The sequence below is a fragment of the Canis lupus genome, chromosome 10 (genome assembly GCF_011100685.1).
Source record: "Canis lupus familiaris isolate Mischka breed German Shepherd chromosome 10, alternate assembly UU_Cfam_GSD_1.0, whole genome shotgun sequence".
Lineage (NCBI taxonomy): Eukaryota > Metazoa > Chordata > Mammalia > Carnivora > Canidae > Canis > Canis lupus.
The window spans coordinates 49,157,727-49,174,300 of record NC_049231.1 but is presented as its reverse complement, the minus strand read 5'-3'; the positions used below and the strand labels follow the sequence as shown (position 1 = coordinate 49,174,300).

The following is a 16,574-nucleotide window of genomic DNA, read 5'->3' as shown; positions in this document are numbered from 1 at the left end:
CTCCAGAAGTCATGGCGCAGGGAGGCGAACACGGAAGGTGCAGGCACCTTCCAAGTAACCACCACCAGGGTATGCCGCAGGGGTGCGCGGGAGTGCGGAGAGAGGACACGGAAGCCCGCCAAGAAGGCAGGATTCATCTCTAATTGCATAACTATCCTGCACCAGGCTCTGGACCCCTTTGAAGGCCCTCTGTGTAGTGGTTAAGAACATACAACCATGCAGCCAGACTGGGTTTGAATCCTGTTGTGTGATCTTGGGCAAGTGACCCTCTCTGTGCCTCCGTTTTCTCATCTGTAAACCAGCGATCATAAAAAGTGGCTGACTCACAGGGTTCCTATAAAGACTGGATAAAGTAATGTGCAGGACCATATCTGAAAAGGAGAAAGAGGTATTTATGGCTTCAAATGATTGGGTCTTTGACTTGTCTTTTGTATTCGCTTCTCCTTCGCTTCCACACATCTCACCTCATTCTAGGATTTTGGCAGCAGAGCGGGGAACACAGAGTAAGTCGTCAATGAATTTAGCCGAACAGAGTATTTATGAGGCTTAAAACAGTATACTGTCCCAAAGAAGCAAACAAATACAGAAGCCTTTTGAGACAATCAAATGTGATTCCTAGTCAGCCTTCCTGTGCTATAACGGGCCCTAATCTCTGATTTCCGATATCCAGACATCAACGCAGTTCAGCCTCCTGCCAGAGACTTGGGTCCCTGGGTCTCCATATTCACCGGGCTATAGGGTAGGAAGAAGAGCCATCTGTCCTCTCTCAATGAGAGACCTGAATTGCTTCCGGAGTGGAACCATGTTCCTTCCCCATAACATTGTCCTCCACAAGGAGCTGACCAACTCCAAAGCCCATAGTCCTTTCTGGAACATTCTGCGGAGGTGTGCCCAGGGCTTGGTCCTTCCCCTTAGCCACAGCCTTCAGCAACTCAGGGTAGAAGTTATTCCTATTTAGGACAAAGCTTTTCCAGATCTGCCTTGCCCAGTCTGGGCCAGGAGCTCTCAGCCCTGGAAGACCATTAAAATAGCCTGCAGCTACCACTATGCGGCAGATCCTCACCTTGATTTCTGGTCACTAGGTCTGGGGTGGGACCTGAGTATTTGTACTTTGTAAATTTGCTCCAGATAATGTTGATGCTTAGTCAGGGCTGAGACCTGTTCCGCTATTTTCCCTAACAGCTCTCAGCTTTGGCTGTGCTGCATTAAGTTTGCTCCTACTCATTATAGCATCTTCTCAAAGTTCTCAGTAGGGTCATGCTTTGAACACTCATGGTAGGCAAGACACCAAACTGAATGCTGTGGCTGTGGTAACAAAGATGAATCAGCTACAGACAGCTGGGGGACCAGAGGACCCCAATCCAGTAAGGGAGAAATGCGTTCCTGCAAGATAGTGAATGTGAGACTTGGCTCAAACTTGTGACCCTAGGTCCCTCTCCCAGAATGGGGTGAAGATAAGGACCCAGGAATCCTGACTTCTAGCTTTGCCCATTTAAACAACATCTTCTCTGCAGAATCCTTGCAAGCTTAGATAAGACTGTTTTATGGAACTAACCACCCCTCCCTCAAAGCATAATACATTGTTTAAAATTAACTAAATTTATAGTGTATACAATATTTTGGGGGGAAGCACTCTGTTACTAAAACATTTCAGAAACAATTTACTAAACATTTATTCCATTGGCCTAAATAGAGCATAGCCCACAGTGGCTGAGCCAGCGTGCATTACCACTGAGGATGGTAACAAGCCATGACTATCCCAACCCAGGCCATAGACAAATATTAAAGGCCAGCTTACGGCTGGGGGCACAGAAGGACTCAAGTTAAAAGCCTCTCAATGACTACTCTCTTAATTCAACTGTGACAAGCAGGGCCAAAGGGATTCTAGGAAACCTTCCCCTCTACCTCTGGCGATGCCAATGGGGTGAGCATACAGTCACAAGCTACCTTCGAATGGCAACTGATGCCCAAGGGCAGCTGAAAGCAAAGCCCCAGAGGGCACACACTGGAAACTTGACAATTCACAATTAGTACCAGCTCCTCTGATTCCACATCCACCCCAAAACACCGTCTGACATTCTCATCCTGGGACTTCATTTCAAATACCTTATTTTGCAGTGCAAAATGGTCACAGCTGGCCATTTGATCACATTTGATCATTTGATCCCATCCTCTCGTTCAATTCAAACACCTGCGCATACACCAAATCCTGTTCTCTTGTATCTAAACATTGACCCTTTTCTCCAAGGCTTTAGTGGTTATTAACAGGATTTTTTTCTGAGGTCCACCACTGTCTGAGACATTTTGAATTTTGATTTTTTTTCCTTTAAAATTGCTTTGGCACATTGTTTAGAAATCAAGTTCCACCTTTCAAGCCATGTTTTGCTTTAAAAAATATACACCTCTGTCCACATAGTGACATTTTGTAATACCGTTCATAAAATTAGTCTACCGGTTCCACTCTAGTTTGATTATAGTTCACATAACACTTGAGCCCTTTCTCAGGAACCAGGAGATGACAACAGATTCGTATACAGATGGTAGTTGGGTTCTCAAGTCAGTAACTAAAAAAGCTGAAATAATAGTCCAAAATAACCTGGAGAATTTTAAACTACCCATACTATAGAACGTCTATGTTACACGTGTTTGCGCTTTTGTGTCTCATGATTGTAATTCCCAATGAAGTCTGAGAACAAGTGAATCCCTGTGGAATGAACAAAAGGTAAGCCCGTGTACAGCGTTCACAAACCTTTCTGCTTTTAGAGACCCGTCAAATCCACTGCTACAAAAGGGGGCTGTGTGGGGAGTTCTAAAATGCTGCAGCTTCCCTGGAGGGTTGACTTCATTTATTGAGAATTGTGTCTTAATACGTTTTAATTTGTTTGTTGTCTTGAAGATTAAGCCCGAAGACAGACTCATCTTCAGTGGGAGGTAGGCTGTCGAAGGACTTCTAATAGTCTTCCTCTGCTGAGATTTTCAAAACATACATTAATTACAGTTCAGTTAATCTATGACACCATCACTTCTAAGACAGACCATTATTTTATCTATCGCTAAGAAAGTGAATGTTGCCAATTAAAGGATATAACAGGCTACCATTCATTGTAAGAAGGATCTGGAATTCATCGATGTTATAAGGCACAAAATTCAGCATCTTTGACACAATGAAATACCACCTTGTTTTTAAATCTCAACCTAGATGGGAAGTGTTATCAGCTGTATTTTGCAGAAAAAGAAAGGAGGAGAGGTCAGATTGGCCCGAGTCACAAGGCGAGTACAAGCAGCAAAGCTGGAACCCTGATTCAGCATCCTGACCTGTTCAGGTCACCATCCTCACACCCAGAGTGGCCTCCCTCCCTCAGGCGGGGCAACCTCTCTTGGTGACTGCCAGGAGGCACCAGGGAAGGGCATCCTCCCCGGGACCTCCGCTCTCACTGGGCCCCCTACCAGCCTTCCACAGACCCCTCTCCACCAGTTGCCAAACTGCACTCCTCACCTTCCCCTCATCCTCAACACGCACCCCTAAATCCTATGGACTCTGCCTCCTAAATATTTTTCAAGCCCTCTCACTCCATTCCAATTAACACAGCCCTGCTTCCTGGTCTGTCCCTCTTCCACCTCTCACTGATTCCCCTCCTCTGGCTTTCTTCTATCCAAACACATCTCTGAAAATTTCATTTTAAAACTCAGTCTCTGGGATGCCTGGGTGGTTCAGTGGTTGAGCGTCTGCCTTTGGCTCAGGTCATGATCCCGAGGTCCTGGGATAGAGTCCCACATCGGCCTCCCTGCAGAGAGCCTGCTTCTCCCTCTGCCTGGGTCTCTGCCTCTCTCTGTGTCTCTCATGAATAAATAAATAAAATCTTAAAAAAAAAAAAAGTCTCTAACCAGGCACTAAAAATGGCCACTCTTCAGTATCAAATCCTCTAGTCCTGGTCTCCGCGGCCAAGTGGGACCACCTGAGACCAGCAAACAGGCCCCCCAGTGTGGTTGCCGCTCCTCAACCCATCCCATCACACCTCCTGATCTCTCCTGTCAAAGATCCCCACAACACCCCAGTGCCACTGCTCACCTCCCTGCCTTCGCTTGCACTGTTCCCCCTCCCTAGAATGCCCAACTGGTTCATTTCTAGCTGTCTTCTGAGACTGGCCAAGGAGTCTTCCCTGACATGGGTCTTCGACTCTATGGCTACACTGGTCTGTGTCTTGTAAAGATCTTCTGTTCTGTCCACCTTGTGTGGTGGATTTTCATCACCTGGTGGGGAGGGGCTGGGACCATGGCTCATTCATACTCATGTGTGAAAGCCTTGCACAGAGCATGGTACGTGGGAGACAATCCATGAATATTTGTAGAAGGAAGGGGAAACTAGCTTTACTAGCTCAGCTCCAACTTCCTTCCCCAATTCTAATAATGGCAGTGCTATTTTGTTCTTCTGCCTCAAACTCCATAGTTTAAAACTCCCCATGAGGCTTAAGGCATGGACTTGGGCTCCTGCCCAGCAGCTTCATTCTGCCAAGACTGTGGCTCTCTCTTGTCCTTCTCTCCAGTCTGTAGGCCTTCTGGGGAATGGATGCTGCCCTTGAACCTGAGTCCAAGGCAGGGTCCTCACTGCCTGCTGCCAGAGTTCTCACTAGCCAATTGCCTATTCAAACCTCCTTTGGTACCTGCCAGATGCTCCGGGTCTGCTGGAACTTGGGCCACCCCAGGCCTGGCCCGGGACCACAGCCAATGACACAAATGGCCAGACTGCTGGTGGAGTAGGTGACCTAATGAGGGGCTTTAGGGAAGCTCTCTTGCCAGGGCAATGTGATTCAGACCAGGGACTCCCCCTGTTCTCAAAGGAACTACTCACTCTTGTCTGTTCTGTTCCTATCTCTTGAAAACACCTGACCCCCGCCTTACCTAGCAGCCTGTGGCCGGGCCGCGTGGAGTTTACAGCACTGCTTACCATAACACACCACTCAGTCTTGGGCAGTGTGCCTCTCCTGCACCACCGCCTCCTCCCCCTGTAAGTGTATTTTCATCTACTCAGCCTTATACAACCTAGACAACTAGAGGGGGAATCCCTCCCCACTTGGCCAGCCTACAGGGAACCACTCACATACCCGTCCTCCCCCGCCCCAGGGCACACCATGGGAACAGTACCCAGCTTAGGCTCCTGGCCTTGTGGATGAGAATCCAGATATCCAGATGCTAAGGGCTTAACTGACAAAGCTGCTGCCTGGTGATGTGACTCCAACTCCTGATCCTATCTGCGCTGGACAGCCCTGCCCTTGCACTGTGCTCTCATTTCTGATAAATAATCCCTCCACCACCTCAGCAAGAAGAAACTGATCCTAAGGCTTGAGCAGTACCGGTAGATCAGGGCAGGGGGCCCTGCTTTGGGCTCATGCTAAGAGAGCCGTGTGTATCAAAACATACAAAATAATTTCTTAAAACACACACACACACATAGTACTTCTATTGCTAAGGAGCCAATGAACAGTACAGCCCAGTCTGACCCATTACCCTAAGCATCTGCTCTCTCACCAACATAATTCAGCTCCCAGGGACACGTTTCTCCATCCCTCTTATCTTAGTCCCTCAAAACCAAAGATGACTACATCCAAATGCCAGGAGGATGTGTAGGTTGTGCTGCTTCAGACAGTGGAGACAGACCCTGCTTTGGAGTGTGGGGACATCTGAGTGATCTAAATACTTAAGAAGCAAGGTAAGAGGAGAAGTAAATTAACTGACTTGAACAATTATTTAAAGAGCACATGCATAAAGGAAATTCAGTCTTGCATAATGAAGGATATGTCTCAGCAGGGTCAAGAAACCACTTTGTTTCTTCTCTTTGCATTTCAGTTCATGGTTCAAGGATACTCATGAATTCGTGTGGCATAACTGGATGCACATGGCAGCTGAGGAACATTTTGCAACATCGATTCATATTACTCTTAAATGTGTATAGAGAGCGGTAATAGTGATTCTGGATATTGACAACTAAACAGATTAGAATCCTAAAATTGAGAATCATTTTACTCTTACAAAAATATTTAGTGTCCATCAACTGATGAATGGATAAAGAAGATGTGGGGTATATACACAATGGAATATTATTCAACCATCAAAAAAGAATGAAACCTTGCCATTTGCAACAATGTGGATGGAGCTAGAGTGTATTATATTAAGTGAAATAAGACAGAGAAAGACAAATACCATATAATCTCATTCATACGTAGAATTTAAAAAAACAATTGAACATATGAGAATGGAGGAAAAGAAAGGAGAGAGGGAAACAAGCCATAAGAGACTCTTAATGATAGAGAACAAACTGAGGGTTGATGGAGGGAGGCGGGAGGGATAGGCTAGATGAGTGATGGGTATTAAGGAGGCCACTTGTGATGGGCACTGGGTGTTATACATAGTGACGAATCACTGACGTCTACTCCAGAAACCAATATTATACTGTATGCTAACAGAAATCTAAATTTAAAAATATTTTTGAATAAAAATAAAATTATTTCAATGGAAACATTTAGTAAGATTTCATTAATTTTTCAAAAGTTAAGGTTTTGACTTAAAGAATTTTTATTTAAAATTTAATATTCATTAATTAGGGGTACCTGGGTGGCTCAGTCAGTTAAGCGTCTGCCTTCAGTTCAGGTCATGATCTCAGGGTCCTGGGACTGAGCCCCATATTGGGCTCCCTGCTCAGCAAGGAGTCGGCTTCTCTCCTTCTGTCCCTCCCCCCTGCTCATGCTCTCTCTCTCTCTCTCTCAAATGAATAAAGAAAATCTTAAAAAAATAAACTCTTTAAATAATTCATTAATTATATCAACCATTTGCCTTTTCATTTCAGGAGATAATTTTAAATATTTTGAAAGAAAAACAAAGTTTTTAGAAAATATCAAATTGCCTTCCTAATTTTCAATATTTACTCCAATTTGCTTATTTGATAACAATTATTTTCAATTTTGCTATACTTTAAATATAATTACATTTTATTGGGTAATGCTTTAGATCATTGAGAATGGATATAAGTTGAGATCACAAGAGAAAAGAAAGTGGAACCCAGAAAAGAAAACAGAAGAATTAAAATAATAAGAAAATCAGTAACAAAGGGAAAGGCTTACATTTTGAAAAATTAATTAATTTATTTTTAGAGAAAGAGAGGAGGGGAGGAGCAGAGGGAGAAGGAGAGAGAGAATCTCTAGCAGACTGGCCTGCTGAACATGGAGCCTGACTCAGGGCTCAATCTCACAACCCTGAGATCATGACCTGAGCCAAAATCAAGAGTCAGATGCTTACCTGACTGAGCCACCCAGGCATCCTTGAAAATGCTTACATTTTTAAAAACCAAAAACAATGAAAGAAAAGGGACTTCTGTTATGTGTGGCCTATGTATCATCTGAAAGAGAATGCAAGAGAATTCTTGATTTAATTCAAGATTTAAATCAAGATTCTTGATTAATTCAAGATTTGATTTCTGATCAAAACAATGAAAATTACCAAGAAAAATATTTCCATCACATGTGCAACCTGGACTTGCTATTTTGCTGACTTTCAATCATATAAAACTCTGCTTTTACACATTTTTTTTTAAATTTTATTTATTTATGATAGTCACATAGAGAGAGAGAGAGAGGCAGAGACATAGGCAGAGGGAGAAGCAGGCTCCATGCACCGGGAGCCTGACGTGGGATTCGATCCGGGGTCTCCAGGATCGCGCCCTGGGCCAAAGGCAGGCGCCAAACCGCTGCGCCACCCAGGGATCCCCACATTTTTTTTTCATTTTGTCATTCTGAAGGTATATTTGTCAAGCTAGGATGCTAGACCGTCTTTTATTTAACACTTGATTTGTCACTTATAACTTTTTAATATTTAGACACATGGTATACAGATCTTCATTAGCACCTCCACCTGGTCCCATCAACACTGGGGCAGGCATGTATATGGGCCTAAACAGAAAGCAGTGTGTTTCAGCAGTAAGAGCTTGGACTTTCAAGTTCAAATCACAGGTTTGCTATTTACTGGCTGGATGACTTAATTTTTGGGAGCCTCAGTTTCCACATCTACAAAATGGACAAGGTAAAAATCTAGCCCACATTATATGTTCTGTGAATGTATATTCCTCTCCTTTATTCTAGAACTCTTTATTTTTTTAGGTTTCCCTTCTGCCTTTTACGATCTCATTTAGCCTAATCCAAGGGAACTGTGGTTTCAGTGGGTGCTTCATTTGAACAAATGACTTCGCCGCGCTCCTTAAGATCAAGCTGCGAGAAAGTCCACTGGAGAGGTGATTATGGGAAACCTGGCCTTACCCAGGACACCAAGGAGCCAGCTCCTGGGTTTACGACATTATGCATCCCCAAGAATTCTTCACGGGAATATAAAATGAGAAAATGGGAACAAGCCTACAATGCTGGTTTTACAAATCCAGGGGCTCCACAAGGCAAGCGCACGGTTTTGCCGTATTGGCAATTTGTGTTCTGCTTCCAGATGAAATCTAGCTAAATACCAGAGCCCCATAAGGATGCCTCCAGGTCCTCAGCCTTTATCGAGGCAGAGCCTTTAAGCATTTACACTAAAAGCAAAAAACACCAAAGGTGCCAAGGTGGTCCCAATTCAAAAAGACAAGGGGTTCAGAACAAAATTAAACAATAAAGTGCAATGCAGTCCTTCCCGAGCAAGTGGAGGTTGCAGGCACCCCTTCCTGAAATACCATGAGACCCTCGGAAGAGACCAGGGCAAGAGCCTATTTAAACATCCCCTGTCTCTCTGAGGGCCTCCACCCCCTCCCAGAGCCGCAGCAGGCTCAACTGGTTTGCATAGTGAATAAATAAATGACCTCAGCCTCTTGCCCAGTAGAAGTCTGCTGGAAGGGTACAAAAGAAAACCTAAGATGTGGCCCCAAGCTCTGGAAAGGACAGTTGGGAGAGTGAACAGGTGTGCTGTGCATCAGTTCCCCGGGTGCACAGGTGCAAACTGGGACTGCCCTGGCCATAGCTGCTTCAGTAACTCTAGTAAGGACTTGGGGGTTCATGGCTCCCTCTCCCCCACCCACCCGGCTGTCTTTGCTATGGGTTTGGCTCAAGGAAAACCCAGCAATGCAGCAGAAGGAGTAAGGTGACCTGGATCCTGAAACTGAGTGGCCAGCTGTGTGATGTCAGCTAAATTAGGTTGGAAGGAGGCTAATAGAACTCACCCGACCGGTTACACAGAGCATGCAGCAGGCAGCCTGAAAACATCACACGTTACACAGAAAGCAGTATACTCTCCCTCCTCTCAAGCCTGCGTCCTCTGAGGCATGCTGCACCCTCCTAGGCACACACTCTCCTGTAGCCTTATATCTCAAACAGCAAATAGAGCTAAGTGACCGTGAATGATGTTTTAACCGCCTTGATATCTGTACCTGTAAAGGTCAAAAGCCTCATGACCTCAAAAGTCCTTTCTAACTCTAATTCTGGACCTGAGCCCTGGGGAAAATATGCAATACTACCTAACAACCTTGGCTCTCTCTTACTGACCATGACATACCAGGCACTGGCCTGAGCACCTCACCTCCATTGGCTCATGTCAGCTCTCTCAGTGAAGTACATATTGCGGTAACCCCGTTTAGCAGATGGAGAAGCTGAGGCCAGGAAGGTGAAGCTGGCTTGCTGGAATTAGACTGTCCAGGTCAAGGTAAGACAGTGCCTTCTTCTCTTCTTGAGAAGTTCAAATCTAGTGATGATTTCCATTTGGCAAATACTGAATGCTGTCGTAAGAGATCCACAAGAGCCAGCCCTTACATATGGGGCGCTTACTAAGTATCAGGCACTGTTCTCAGAGCACAACATACATTAATTCACTGAATGCTCTAAGAAGTAGAGATTATTATCGTCACCTGTTAACATTTGCAGGCACTGAGGCATAGGGGGTCAAGTAACTGCCCGAGATCTCAGCTGGTAAGTAAAGGCGAGGATTTGGATCCAGGCAGCCTGGCTCCGGGGTCTGTGTGATCGGCCACCGCATTACACTACGTCTGCACATCTTGTGCAGCGAAAAGGGACAGCGAACCTGAGGCAGACACTGGGATGGAGATGCTGGAGAGGATTAAAGAATTAGCTGGAGTTAGGCAAGTAGAGAAGAGAAGGCAATTCTGTCCTAAAGGGAACAATGTAGCAAAGGCACCGAGTATGTATAGAAAATAACTGCCATTTGGGCCACCTGGGTGGCTCAGTGGTTTGGCACCTGCCTTCAGCCCAGAGCGTGATCCTGGAGACCCGGGATGGAGTCCCATGTCGGGCTCCCCGCATGGAGCCTGCTTCTCCCTCTGCCTGTGTCTCTGCTCCCCCCCACTCTCTCTCTGTGTCTCATGAATAAATAAATAAAATCTTAAAAAGAAAAGAAAAGAAACTGCCATTCAAAGAAACACAGGACTGGAAGGAAGGTGGATGGAGGATGGGAGAAAATGAGCTGTGTTTACTTCTCTATTCTTTTCGACATTTCTAAATGCTTCAAATTTTCTGTAATAAGAAAAAATTGTACAGCACTGTTGTGTCTCAGTGGGGGTCATGCAAAAAGAAAAAAAAAAAAACAGCAGAAATCTTCCGTGGATAAAATGCACAGGGCCCTGTGGCATTGCCCAGGTCTGCTCTGCTCCTGGCCTCCTGGGTGGGGCTGATAGACAGTGAAGTGACAGAGGGCAAGAGGGATAGTGGCTGATCCCCAGCAAGCCCTGGTGAGGAAATCAGAGCCTGGGAGTCTGTCTGTGTGCTTTTTGAAGCAGCTGACTGCGACCTTTGGGCCAGGCAGGGAACCCAGTGTGGCCAAGGAACAGAGAATAGGCTGGGGAAACAGGAAATGTTTGAGTGTTTAAGGTTTGAGCAGAGCATGAATGTTCAGGAGGGGAAGAGATCACGGCAAGAGGTAAGAAGCTCGAGGTTGGAGGGGGATGGGCCAACGTGTCTCAAGACTAGAAACTCCAGGTGCAAGCTTTGGTCCCTCCAGCATACGCACGCACATGCACCACACACATGTGCCAAGGGGACCAGAAACTATGAGGCTGGCTCATCGCCATGGATGCTGTAGTCTCTGGAAACCCCAATGGGGCGGGACCTGGAGGAGAAGAAGAGGAAGATGGAAATTGGCTCCCTGACCTGGCAGCAGTAATCTCCAAAGGGAAGGTTGGGTGGCAGAGAGATTCAAGCAAAGTATCTGGAAAACAACGACAAACCGACAACAAAAACTCGGTCTGAATCACTCTGCTCTCATTACCTCTGTGATCCTAAAACTTTTACTTTATTTAAAGTTCAATTTCAGGACACTTGGGTGGCTCATGGGACACCTGGGTGGCTCAGTGGTTGAGCGTCTGCCTTTGGCCCAGGGTGTGATCCTGGGGTCTAGGGATTGAGTCCTGCGTTAGGTTCCCTGCAGGGAGCCTGCTTCTCCCCCTGCCTGTGTCTCCACCTCTATCTCTGTGTCTCATGAACATATAAATAAAATCTTAAAAAAAGAAATAAAGTTCAGTTTCTTTCTCTGTTAAAAAACACATGGGAGGAGGGATCCCTGGGTGGCTCAGCAGTTGAGTGCCTGCCTTCAGCCCAGGGCATGATCCTCGAGTCCCACATGGGGCTCCCTGCACGGAGTCTGCTTCTCGCTCTGCCTGTGTCTGTGCCTCCCTCTCTCTCTCTCTTCTGTGTCTCTCATGAATAAATAAAATCTTAAAAAAAAACAACTTTTTTTTAATAAAATAAAAAAGACATGGGAGCCGTAATCATCACTGCCGTATAGAATTCTGGGAGAACTGAATGAGACATCACACCACCCAGCAGTGACCAAGCACATGGCAGGTGAGCAACACGTGGTGGCTACAGTTATGGTCAGTATTTCAAATAACTTAGAAATAGAGAAAGACGGTCCTTCTGCCATATCCAGAATTGGATGTGTGAGGAAGACAGAAGCAGAGACTCTCAGAAGGAAAAGGACAGAGTAGCGAGTGGTCAGAGACCAGTCACACATGTCCCTCCGGGGACAGCACTGGTGGGCGATAGTCACACTTTTCTTGAGATTTCCAGCAACAGTGATGCTCAGCTTCTTCCCCGGGCACCTCGAACCACACTAAAGTTTTACGTCATGGTCAGTGCTAGAGTAAGGCACAAGTGAGGGAGAAGAAGCTTCTGGCTTCAATCGGGTGTGGTTAATCCCTCCCTGAAAGAGAAGAAGAAACCCAACCCAGAGTGCAATTCCTTCCTGTCTGTCCTGGCCATGCATTTGCCATTTTCAAAAACAAAAATCTCCCCCTGAATAATTCATTACGCAAAGGAAACAGCAGCCCAGAGTGCTCCACTGCATTTATTCTGGCGTAAGAGCTCATCTTGGGCCATGTGCATGTGTTTCTGAAAAGCATCCACATGAGAAATCACTTTTTAAAACATCGATATCTGAGGAGGCAAGCGGAGAGTTTAAAAGGGCCATAATTCATAAATCAATGACGCCACACTCCCGAGGAAGCGTTCTGCATTGACTGGTCAACAATCCTATTTGCAGCAAGCTGCACCACCTGCGTCCCCCTAGGTCGCCTGCCGGGGTCCCGGGGCCGCAGCCTCGTGATAATGAGGCCGTGTTTCGGGGACGATCGCAGTCTGGTGTTCTTTGGGATTCGGGCATAGGGATGTGGGACGGCTGCAGATTTTCTCTAAACCTACCACCTTCTGCTATCGTGCCAATAACCGGAACCGATCTGAAATAAGCAAAAAGCCAATGAGTTGCACAGTCGCGACTCAGTGTCCCTTTTGCCTGGGCTATTCACCAGCGAGTGTGAGCGCCTGGGCTCGTCCTTCACGGGCATCTGCACAGGTCTCGGTGAGCCCGAGTCCTGGGTCCAAACACACCTGAGGGGACACTGAACCAATCCTTGCTGTATGATGGTTCCCAGTGGCCTGGGTCAAGCAGAGTGGTCGGCGCTGGTCGGTGCTGGTCGGTGCTGGTCAGGGCTGCGGAAACAACCCCGCACCTGGCACCGGCTCCGTGCCCAGCAAATGTTTATGCAGACGTGAACGGGAGAGCATCGCGGAGAGAGTCAGGAAGCCCGGGGCCTCCAGTGACAGCTGCTTCTTGACACAAACCTCACCACCGCTGGACAAAAACAAGCTGAAACTCAGCTTCATCGGTGATTCTCACCGCACAGAAACAGGAGGCAGACAGGACACCGGCAGCGCTCAGGGTCTCCGAAGAGCAGGGCTTGGGAAAGGCTACGTGTGATTTGTCTTCTTCCTCCTTCCTCTCTCAGCTTGCTCCCCTCCCCCCGGACTGTCTAAGCAAACACACAGCACACGGCCAGCAGGAGAAAGAGGCCAGAGGGAAGAGCCGAGGCCCAGGACACGACCAAGAGGATCCCGAGCTGTGCATTTTCCCCATTCGCCCGGATTCAACAAATAGGAAGAAATCTCTCACTGCTCTCTCACGGTCATCAAAAGGCTTTCCGGTACATTCTGTGTATCGAATACCTCTTCTGCGCCCTGTTTAAATCTATTCTGGAACCAGGAAGGGTAAATAAACGATAATACCGATCACTTATCAGTGTGTACAGAATGGGTGTGTTTATAAGCATTATCTCATTTAATCCTAAAAACAATCCTTGGAGAAACTATTATTAGCCCCGTTTTACAAGTGGCATGGAGAGGCTCAGTGAATTGCCCGATTTCACTTGGTTGGTGAGTGATGAGAAGTGGGACATGAACTCGGGCAGTTTGGCACAGTAGCCACCCTCAGCCTCCGTGCTCTCCTTCCCGTGTCTTAAAGCCGGCAGAAGCTGAATAGAGGTGAGGGGGTGCTTTCTCCAGCTTTGTGTTTAGGGCACCGATGGGAAGTGGTTAGTGACAACAACACTTAATATATACTGAGCAGCAAGCCCGTGGCCATTTACAATGCCCTATGGGAAAGGCACCATTATCCTCATTTTACAGATGAGAAAATCGAAATCCAGACTGGTCCTGTGGTGTGTATGTACTAGAGCCAGGATTCCCACCCAGACGGCTGGGGTCAGAGGCTCTGCTTTTAACCAGAGTGCTCTACTACTGGTGGTCGAGAATCTGAGCTTCAGTGCTGCATTAATGTTAGCAAGGGCATCCAGGAGCACGGTACCCCAAATTAAGAAAAGGCTGTCTTTAAGAAGAGTATGACTGCTTTGCATAAGCTATTAGGATTTAATCCAGCAGGTATTTGGATGGGCTTCCATTTGCTACTCAAGATCAGTCAATCCATTCTTCCAGAAAGAAATAAAAGAAAGGACATAAGAAGGAAATAGGGAGTTCCAGAAATGCAGTACAATGTGGATCCTATTGGCCTGGAGGGATGCCTGAAAGAAGGACTGGAGAGCCCATGGGCACGGGGCCAGGCAAAGGGTTCAGGACGGAGACCACCACCTGACCGACTGTCACCCTTCTCCATCAAAAACCTGAGAACCAGACTCACAGCTCCTGGGGGCTCTTCCAGCTTTAGCGTGCTGCTATTCTAAACAGGATAGTAGCAGGATTTTTGTTATCAGAAAACCTAATATCTAAAATTCACACAGGGAGCTGATAGATGGGAATGGGAGAGGGGCGTCAGCAGAGTGTAGGGCACCTTGACCGGCTCACCCAACCCCATGACAAGACAGGCATCTCTGCAGGCCAGTTGAGGACCCTCCCCTCTGTCCCCAGAGTGAGGGGACTGCAGACCACAAAGCTGGGGGGCGGTGGGGAATATATGCAAAAGGCCTGGAGATGTTGGCCTGGCCTCTTCAAGAGGCCGAGATGCCTTTTAAAGCTGCCTTGAATCAAGTACAGGCCTCGGGTCTCCAGAGCAGTGGCTGCTCACCCCCAGTGGGCCACCACCACAGCCATCCAGAGGACAAAGTTATACCGTCAGCTGCTTGGCTGGAGAATCAACAACCTTGAAAACCTTCAAGGAAGGCACAGAAAGAGATATGGAGTGTGTCCACGACTCAATTTCCCCAGGGCCCCAGAGTTTAGGACATCCCTCCTCCAGCGTGGTAGCCTCCAAGTCTGCAGGAGATTAAACAGGAGCAGAAGAAAGTGGAGGTTACCCAAGGTCGCAAGCACAATGTCCAGAATGTGTGTAAATACTGGAGTGGCCCTGTGCCTCTTTGGATCCCCTGATATAATGGCCACTTCCTGGAGCCCCATTTCCTCTCATTGTACTTCAGTGGAACAAAAATGTTACAGTGAGCAGCTACTCAGTCACATAGGTTATTTTAATAGATACATCCTACAAGCCTTGAAAACTTGCTCTATGCTCTGATGACAAGGCTGAAAAGGCTGAAATAGATCGCAGGCCCCAACAGTGCATTTCAGAATCTAAAACAAGGAGATCGGGACACACGTGTGTTTTTCCTCTGCACATCCTGCAAGTTTTCTCATATTCTGGTACAGATTCCCAAGATCCCTCCCCCGTGTCCCCCACCCCAAACTCAAACCCCTGCTTGCATGCAACGCTGGAGAATTTTGTTGCACTGATGTACCTCTTCAGCATCCCCAATTCAGCTGCACATTTAATCTGAAGGCTGAAGGATGATACTCTCATCTATGTGCTTGTGCATTTTTGCAACTCTAAAGGTGCACCAGAGAAGATACCGAAGACCTAGTTACACCAGAGCTGTCCGTCCAGTGCACAAGCCGATCCTGCCACAAACCATTTTCCTGCTGGATCCATAATTTATACTTGCTCTCAGGATTTCCACTCTCCTGATCAGAGACAAATCTGTGCTGTCTCACGTTGTCTGATCAGGGTCTCCTTTCCCTCCTATCATATCAACGTGAACAAATCCTACCACGTGGGTGTTAGATTTATAAAGCTAATCTAAAGACAAAGGTTGCCATTATCTCCAGGAAAACACTGATACATTAAAAAAAAAAAAAAAAAAAGATTCCCAAGTCTCTCAGAAAGTGCAGATCTATAAAAAACAATATTACAGCCAAAATATCTTAAACCGGTGGTTCTCAGCCCTGATTGCTCATTAAGAAAACCTGGCAAGGCATTTTCAAGCTGTTCCTAGCTCTTCCAGGTGGTTCTCACAGGCAGCCACGGTTGAGAACCGCTGTCTCAAAGACACACAGTTTTTCAGCGTGGTGATTTGGGAGGGATCTAAATCAGTGGTTCTCAATCTAGGTTGCATATTAGGATCCCTAGAATATTTTTAAAATATTAATGTCCGGGTTTCACCCCTAAGGATTCTGACCTAAGTGATCTGGGAAGAAGTGGAATCCTGATATTTGAGTATGATTTGAAAATTCAGCCATGGGGACCACTGGGGTCTAGGTCAATGCACTTCTGTGATTGACTTATCCTTAAATACGTGGAGATGGAGAGAACTCAGGGAATTTATCTTTGTCTATTTCTTCAGCTCTAAAAATCCAAAGGACAGCTCCATTTTGCCTGCCTTAAAAAGGAAGGAAGTAACAAAGGCATCTGAATGAACAATTCCATTTGATGTCATGATGCCCATGGACACCCCTTTCAGGCTAAATGTCCCCAGGGTCCTCATGCAGCACTTGTTTCATTTCATACACTGTTGAAACAAGATCATTAATCTGGTTTCTAAACCAACA

The 16,574-nt window shown here is 46.5% G+C and overlaps 1 protein-coding gene across 3 annotated transcripts in view; it reads right to left on the bottom strand.

The window, feature by feature from the left end:
• The window catches only part of PRKCE (protein kinase C epsilon), a 487,576-nt gene that overhangs the window by 343,084 nt on the left and 127,918 nt on the right, over positions 1-16,574 (bottom strand). The window lies entirely within an intron of this gene.